General features: G+C 40.0%; 1 long non-coding RNA gene across 1 annotated transcript in view; it reads left to right on the top strand.

The window, feature by feature from the left end:
• Window positions 1-4,642: 4,642 nt before the first annotated feature.
• Window positions 4,643-9,358, top strand: part of LOC122791363 — a 144,343-nt gene continuing 139,627 nt past the window's right edge. Inside the window, exons 1-2 of the long non-coding RNA XR_006363151.1 lie at window positions 4,643-5,038; window positions 5,276-5,508. This is a non-coding gene — a long non-coding RNA (uncharacterized LOC122791363). The remainder of the gene's footprint in view (window positions 5,039-5,275; window positions 5,509-9,358) is intronic.

Raw genomic sequence — 9,358 nt, 5'->3', positions numbered from 1 at the left:
CTCCTGTACATTCGGTTTTAGATTTCCTGGCGGAGGTTTTTCATTCAGGATCCTCGTCATCTACAGTCAAAGTACAACTGGCTGCTATTTCTAAGTATCATGTTGGCTTGCATGACGATAATATTATGTCTCATAGGTTATGCAAGGCCTTTCTGAGAGGAGTTTTCCTCCTAAAACCACCTATTAAGCATCCTCCTCCGCAATGGGATCTAAACTTAATGTTGGCATCCTTGATACTACCTCCTTTTGAACCGTCTGCTTCATGTTCTTTGAAGTTATTGACCTGGAAAACTATATTTTTACTGGCTGTCACGTCTGCAAGAAGGGTTTCCGAGATTCAAGCTCTCTGCATTCGTTCCCCTTATTTGGTTTTTCATAAGGACAGGGTATCATTAAGAACTAACCCTTCCTTTCTCCCCAAAGTCGTATCTCAAACCAACATTAATCAATCTATAGACCTACCAGTCTTTTTCCCAAACTATTCCGACAGAGCTGAACAGAAACTGCATTTTTGGATGTCCATCGTCAGCTCAGGTACTATTTGCATAGAACTAAACAATTCAGAAAATCGGACCAATTATTTGTCTCCTATGCAGAAAACAGGATAGGTCTTCCAGTATCTAAAGTGACCTTATCCAGATGGTTGACTTCCACTATTTCCTATGTGTACTCTCTCAGAGGCAAACAGCTATCTTCTAAGCCAAAAGTACACTCAACCAGGAGTCTATCCACTTCTGCAGCTTTTCAGGATAGACTACCCATTGATACCATTTGTGCAGCAGCTACTTGGGCTACTCCCCATACCTTTGTCTCTCATTACAAGTTAGTCTTGGCCTCCAGAGATAGGGCCAGTTTTGGTTCCACAGTTCTCAAGAGTCTGTTCCATTGAGCCACCCGGGATACAGGTGCTAGGGACGCGGTCCCATCCAGCAAGAATGAAGGCGAGATTGACAACAACATTTAGAAGTTATGTACCTACCATAACGTTCCATGTTAGTTGTCTTCTCGCCTTCTTTCTTGCGTCCCTCCCTCCTTCCCCCTGGCCTGGACAGATCTTGAAGAGTTCCTATTAGGCTGTTTCCTCCGGAGCCTTCATATGAGGACTTCTATTAGGAACTTGTGTTCCTAATTATGTTAGGATAGTCTTTAGCAGGGTAGGTTAGCTACCAAACGAGATCTGAGGTAGTTCCACCTTGCATCATGGGATATAGGGTTGCCTCGAGCTGGTAAAAGGAGTTCCTAAGCTAAAGCAAGTGCCGAGTCGGAGCCGAGGATCGGCTCCGAACCCATCCAGCAAGAAAGTAGGCGAGAGAAGACAACTAACATGGAACGTTATGGTAGGTACATAACTTCTAATTTACTTCTACAATGATTACAGATATTGAAATAAAATAGCACCAACACTGATAGCCATTTCCTAAACAAACAATACAGTCTCACAATGAAAACAGGCTTAGCATGAGCAATAAAGTTTTCTGCCCTTGAAACTCACATTCATTGAAATGACATGAAAACCCACATTTAAAGGAAATGTATCTGGCCCGTGGAGGATTAAGTTTACTTTTGGTCTGTTTTCAAACCATGGGCTCCTTGCACAAATTTTAGGACCACACATACGTACATATATGTGTTCTGTGATTCATCTTCCTGATTGTATTAAATTATATTCCTTGCATAATACAGCACCACTTGTTAGAATGTGTTTTAAATTTGTAGTTTTGAACATTCTTCTGATAAGCAATATATGAACCACTGATGACAAAACTACCCATTTCAGAAAATTTCAACTATAAAAGGCCACTCAGATGCCTCTCATTACAATCCACTAATATCACTCAATACAATAAGCACAATCTCTGCAGAAGTAAAAGTCATCTGAATAATTCCACATTAAAGAGATCTGTAACTTAACAAAGAGGTTGCTACTGGCAACCAACTTTACATTTCAATGTTCCATCTACAAATTCATTGCCTGCTGCCCTTGAAAAATGAATTGCCTATGTCACATTAAAAAAATGTAGGTAATCTGGTAATATTGGAATAGGGAATGACTAACAACCTGACAAGTTCATAGTTACTAGGCGTCTCATACAAAGGAGGACATACTCAGGAGTGTAGAAACCCTATCCCTCCTTAAAATTCACTAAATAATCAGCAATCAGAAGGGCACTGCATTATCAGCACTCCATCTAAATGAGCAACAGTAAACATTTTTCTCTTGAAACTCACAATTCCATAAAAATTAACTAAAACTCATAATCATACCCCTCAAGTATATAGATTTTCACAGAATGTCCAGATTGTTGCCTCATATTTTTGGTCCATTTTTCATAAAATTGTGGTTTACTGGAAATTCACTGGCAAGCCATTAAGGATTAAAGTTCGAAAATAATGACAGACATTTGAGTTTCAGACTTCATACTCAGAAAATTCATGCTAATGTAAAACCTGTTATTCTATCAACTTTCTAAGTTTGTAAGATCAATATTCAAAAATTGCCCCTATTTTTGGGCCTTTGTCCCCCATTATTTATAGTTTTGTTCAGATTTCTTGCTCTAAGAGATTGAGGTATGCTCATAACCCCTCGAAAAAGCACTGAAACTCATAATTCACTGAAAATGTACTGAAACTCAAACTCACAATTCCGTCAGCAGTTTGGCAGTTGGTGTAGAGGATTCAGGCTCTTGTTTCCATTGAATCTCACAATTCCTTCAGCAGTCTGGTAGTCAGTGTACAGGATTTTGGCTCTTGTCGCCACTGAAGCTTACAATTCCTTCAGCAGTCTGGTAGTTGCTATAGAGGATTCAGGCTCTTGTCTCCTGTAACCAAGTTACAGGGTGAAGCCTGATCAAGTTAATTGACTAACTTGCTTCCCCCCCGAACTAGGGCATTACTTGCCATACCTCCATACCTCTCAACCTCTTAACATAAGAGATCTGGGCAAAGCCTCAGATTTTAAATATTTGCTCTTATAGACTTAGTTGCTAGAATAACAACATTGGTCTTAGCATGCATTTTCTGAAGGAAATGAAGTCTTTAACTCAAATGTGTGGCATTTTTTAGTTATTTTGATCCTGAGTGATTTGTCAGAAACCCACAAATGTTGCGGAGTAGCCAAAAATATGAGGCAAAAATGAGGGCATTCTGCAAAAATCTAGACAATTGAAAGGAACTCATACCTCTCAACCTCTTGGCGCAAGGAATCTAGTCAAAGGCTGAAATAATGGGGATACAATGGCCCAAAATAGGGATAGATTTTAAGTATTGCTCTTTTAAACTTAGAAAGTTGCTAAAATAATAGGATTTGTGTTAGCATGTATTTTCTGAAGGATATGAAGTCTGAAACTTATATGCCATTATTTAGTTTCTTCAGTCCTCCCTGATTTGCCAGAAAACCACACATTTTATGAGAAACAGACCAAAACTATGAGGCTAAATCTGGACAGTTGAGAGGTATGTTATACATAAACACACACACACACACACACACACACACACACACACACACACACACACACACACACACACACACACACACACACACACACACACCTTCTCTCTGCTCTCACACAGCAACATGCACACACCTTCTCTCTGCTCTCACACAGCAACACACATGCACACACACACACACACACACACACACACACACACACGCACACGCACACACACACACACACACACACACACACACACCCCTTCTCTGTCAACGGAAAGGCCACTTACCTTCTCTCTCAACAGAACGACCAGTTTAAATTTTGCGTGTGAGTGCGGAATGTATTTACATCCGCATTGACATGCATACAACACAAGTGTGGTCCTCCATAAAGGAGAAGATGCTGCCATGTGAAGAAGTTTTTTTTTTTTTTTTTGATTGTCAAAGCTTCCTGGCCATCAGCTGTAAAAGTGGGAGAGAGCTTGCCCTCCCCCCGCCCTATGGTTCCTGTGCCCTTGATTACATCGCAAAAACTTTTTTTGAAGTCAAATTCCAGGAGGATGCAAGTGTATCCCCTTGCACCTGACTGCAGGAATTCATGGGTAAGCATAAGTAATAGCAGTACTTATGCTTGCATTACTGTGCAAGTAATAGCAGTACTTATGCTTGCCTTACTGTGTAAGTAATAGCAGTACTTATGCTTGCCTTACTGTGTAAGTAATAGCAGTACTTATGCTTGCATTGCTGTGTAAGTAATAGCAGTACTTATGCTTGCCTTATTGTGTAAGTAATAGCAGTACTTATGCTTGCCTTACTGTGTAAATAATAGCAGTACTTATGCTTGCCTTACTGTGTAAGTAATAGCAGTACTTATGCTTGCCTTACTGTGTAAGTAATAGCAGTACTTATGCTTGCCTTACTGTGTAAGTAATAGCAGTACTTATGCTTGCCTTACTGTGTAAGTAATAGCAGTATTTATGCTTGCATTACTGTGTAAGTAATAGCAGTACTTATGCCTGCATTACTGTGTAAGTAATAGCAGTAGTTATGAAAAGTATTTGGAAATCTAACTCTGAAACATGCTGCCCCATGTCATGGAAGTGCTGGGGAACAGTAAAAAGTACGTCAGGTAGTATGTGTCTTTAAATGGGAGTAGCAGTAATAGAATGCACGTCATCGGAAACATAGCTACGTCAACTGGTGCCTTAGGCAGATGGTAGATTGATGTCGCCCTCAACACTCAAAGTTGAGGACCGCAAAAAATGTCTTTCAAAGTTGAGGGCCTAAAGAAAAATAGGAAGTACTTTGTTAAAGTGAGCTACTAAGTGCATTCATTTAGGCAGCTTTGATATCACCCACAACTTCTTAGATAAATCTGCACTCGCACAGATCAGCAAATGTTGATCCATGCCCCCTAACAGTTTGTGTCCTGCGCATCCGTCCACTTTGCACTGCTTTAGTTTTAACTCTTCATGTCATCCTATCAATAATTCTGTCTCTGACTATCGTACAATAATGCCTAGTATATCGATACACTTTGCTGTCTATAAAGAAGCTTTTTAGCATTCCCTCTGTAACTTTTAAAACCATAAAGAAGGCCAGGTCAGTATAATTTTCCTTGTACCATAATACTATTGTAGAAGTTATTTGTAGCAGCCTACTGTTATTTTTTTCATATGCCAAATTAAAATTTTAACAAATAACTTAGATTACAATTTTCACTACAATTTATATTAAAGCAGCTCTCATTCACAGTATAATGTTAAAAAGCAATAAAATAATTGTTTGTATTTTGTTTCATGATGTTGCAAAGTAATCCTGTTTTTTACATTATTGTAGAAAAACACTGAACTACCAGTCTTTTTTGATTTCTGTCAGCATGGATCTTTTCATTTTGGCTCAGCATCTCTGAAGCTGCATGGTAACTTCTATGAAAACTGGAAACTTTGGATTCAAAAGTTGGAGTTGTATCCCACTGGAATACAGAAATGGAATTGCAGAAAACAACAAAAGAGCCCAGTTTACATCATTACTGTACATTACAAGCAACGATTTAAGGAAGAAAAGGACAGGTTAGTAGTAACATGAGACTGGTTTTAAACATTTTATGAAACAAAGAACAAAACTTGCATATACGCTTACTGAATTCAAGGGGCATAAGGACTACAGATGCTTATATAACAAGAGTTAAAAAAAAAGAAACTCTAAAGACAACCACAAAGCATTCTATAGCTATGTCTAGAATCTAAATGGGAACACTCAGATCTGCTCTGAGTTACAGCACAATGGCACTAAATATACAGAACCAACTGATATTGCCAATATCCTAGCAGATAGGTTCAGTGCTAACTTTACCCGAAGGCCCATCTCTATACCGGAAGAATGCAAAGTTCCTATAATCACGGCTGCACAGGTAAAACACACTCTCCAAAGCCAAGAACACAGCATCCATGGGACCTGACAATATCCCAGGCTGCGTTCTACATGAACTACAGAATGAACTGGCACCCTACCCAAGTACCATGTTCAATCATAGCCTCACCTCAGGCTTTGTACCCACTGAATGGTGCACCGCGACAGTTATCCCACTCCACAAAGGGGGAGCCACGACAGACCCCGGGAACTACCCCCACATAAGCCTGACAAGCCTGGTCTGCAAGGCCATGGAACGTATCATTGTGGAACTCATAAACAAAGACACTGGTAATCTCCAAACTCTGGACCCTACTAAGTTTGGATTTGTAAAAGGCAGATCATGTATCCTAAACCTGATTGACTTCTTTGAAACAGTCACCAAAGCCATAGATGAGGGTAAAATGGTTCACACAGCTTATCTAGATCTCGCCAAGTTTTTTTTTCACCATCCCCTACTCTGGAATTATAGATAAGCTCACTAAACTAGGTATAAATCCCTATGTCACAAGATGGGTTGCCAACTGGCTCACGGACAGAACCCATACTGTGAAAGTAGCGGATTCCAAATCCGACATCAGACCAGTGACAAGTGGAGTACCACAGGGTTCAGTCCTGGGTCCTCGCCTGTTTGGTATCTACTTCTCTGAAGTGTAGGCCAACACAGAAGGTCTTTGGCTAACAAAGTTTGCAGATGACTGCAAACTAGGAGCCATAATCGAAACTCCTAATGATGTGGACAAACTACAAAAGGGCCTCACTGAGACAGATACCTGGTGTCAAAGCCATGGCCTGAAGCTCAATGCCAAAAAGTGTATTGTCATCCCCTTTGGTAAAAACTCTGTACCCATGAACTACCACATAGCTGGTAGTCTACTTAATGCTGAAAATGTGATAAGAGACCTTGGGACACAGGTGGACAGTAGTCTCTCCTTTGATAATCACATCGCCACAGTGGTCAGGAAATCCTTCTACATGGCTCATCTCATCACAAAGGATTCTCATCCAGAAAAAAGAGGTCATTGTTCCCCTCTACTCATCACTCATTAGACCCATTATAGAGTACAACGCCCCTTTTGGTATGTACCTCACAAGACATCTACAACAACTGGAAAGACCACGGAAATACCTCACAAAGAGGATTACTGGCCTCAAACAGATGCCCCATGCAGACCGTCTAAAAAAATTACAGCTTTACTCCATCGCATATTGCCTACTCAGGGGTGATCTCTGCCTAACATACAAAGCTATGTCAAACCCAGAGCTGTTGGACATGCTCCACTTAAAGAAATCCCAATCCCTCCGAGCTACATGCTCTAGGGACCTAAACCTTGTCACTACAATAAACAGAACATGCTGGAGGGATAGATTCCTGTCCCAGAGACTTCCCATACTCTGGAACAGACTACCTATCTATGTCAAACAGAGCTCCTCATTAGCACTCTTCAAGAAAAATCTTGATGATTGGATGGGAAATGGGAAATTCACCCTGGGGATCACTTCTGTGGCTCTGCTTGACAGGGGCACAAGAAAATAATTTTCTTGGGTGGCGAAAGCCAGGGTACATTTTTTGGCTAGGCTTGTATGGGCCCTAGGGCCAATAGTCTAGTACCTACCTATGAACCTATGAACAAGCAAGAGACTGTGAGTTTGGTGGCTTGCATGATTCAATGATTAGGGGTAGAATTATCAGTTGCATTATAAATGATGAAATCAGAGCCAGAACACTGAGAGGGCCTGATTTAACACAAGGTAAAGCATTAGATATATGGGGCCACCCATTTAATTTCTCCACGTGTTTTGGGTTTCTAATACCATGACTGGACTGGAATGGACCCCATTCCTAAGTCAGGGTACAATTAGAATTCATGAAATTAGTATTGTTTCAGTCTTTGATGTTAGCCAACAGGGTCTTCTCAGTACTCGCACTGTGCCTGGAATTGCCTTCTTGTGTAATTCATATAGGGTTACACATACTGGTAGCATATTTAAGTACAATTCTAAATTATTTTTATTAAACCTGTTTCTCCTGCTACTATTGGAACTGTCTGGGTATCTTTCTTCCACTTTGCTCTCATTTATGCTTGCAAATCATGGTATTTTATGGCTTTGTGTCTCTCTGTGCATGAGACATTGTAATCACATAAGTGTGGCAATTGCTACTCTTGCATTTTATTCCTTGACCTCTATATCTGTTTTTCTCACATCTATTTTTTGAACTGTTGGTAATGGGTGATCCCATGTGCTATAAACGTCATCATTCTCTGTAATGCTTTGTGGTTCGTGTTCTCAATGCTTATCAGCTACTTCAGTGCTGTAGTGTTCGGATAATCCCCAGTGCAGCAGTCTTGCCACATTATTGTGCCTTTCAGTATACAGGCCCTCTACCACGAGTGCATCACACTAAGCAACAAGATTTTCCAGCTCTCTTTTATATAACTTGCATTTGTCTGTTTCACTAACATTTTCAGTGGACTGTGTAAGCCAACACGTCATTATTATTAGCCTTTCATCCCAGTACCAGATCCAACACAAGCCTACCTAGGTTGCCTAGTGCCTGGTACTGGCTGAGAAGCCCAGTTAGCCATACAACATTCAATAAAAAGAATAATGTTTTTAAATCTTGGGAACTATTAAAAAACTCAGAAATGAGTTTTTCAGTGACTGTGCATGCAGTCTCTTTCATTGATAATGAGTCAGTCAACCAGGAGCAGGGTTGCAGAAGAAATCACTGATGTCCAGGAACTGTTGCAAGTGTTTGAAATTCTTGCAGCAGTGAAAGTGAGGCAACAGGATGGAGCACTTGAGATATTTAGATGCACAGCAAACATGAGTCTTAGGGGATTCTTTAATGATTTTGCAACATTTTTTGCAGCTCGGGTGTAAATATACAGTAACGTGTGTGTAATGGGCGCTGTCTAGTTAGTTGACTTGTTTAGAGTCAAGCCCTGCACATTAGCAGTTGAAGCAAGAGCCTCAGTCCTCCACACCAACTGACAGACTCATTCGTTTTGTTTTTTTTTTTTTTGCTTTTGGTAAATCAATGAGGATTATAGCCAGTCAGTGTCAGTCTTTATAGAGTTATAGGTTTTGTGATTTGCAAAATAAATGTTGATGCAAAACCAATTATTCTTTTAATTTTTAAAATGATTTAGAGTAGACTGTTCTTATCTGTCTCCAGTTTTGCAGAGCATCTCTGATTTTGCCTCATTTATGCCCTGTCCTAGAGCATGTCACTTAAGCAGATGGTGCTTTTGGGCAACTGGAAATTTGGGCTAAGCTCCTCAGTGATCCACTAGACTGTAATACTAGTAACTACATATGAACCAACGGTATTCATGGTGTAGAGGAATTAAAATGATTTTAGTAAACAGGAGCGTCATCATGTGAGCCATATTCTTTGGATATGATCCTTGGTTTCATCATTCTATTGAATATTGACTTAATTGGACAGCATGGTCTGAGTTTAATGTAAATGTTTTAAATATGACTACATTTTAATTTACCTTG

The sequence above is a fragment of the Protopterus annectens genome, chromosome 17.part0, assembly GCF_019279795.1.
Source record: "Protopterus annectens isolate FY-2018-M chromosome 17.part0, PAN1.0, whole genome shotgun sequence".
NCBI classification, from domain to species: domain Eukaryota; kingdom Metazoa; phylum Chordata; order Ceratodontiformes; family Protopteridae; genus Protopterus; species Protopterus annectens.
This window is presented reverse-complemented; position numbering and strand designations above follow the sequence as displayed.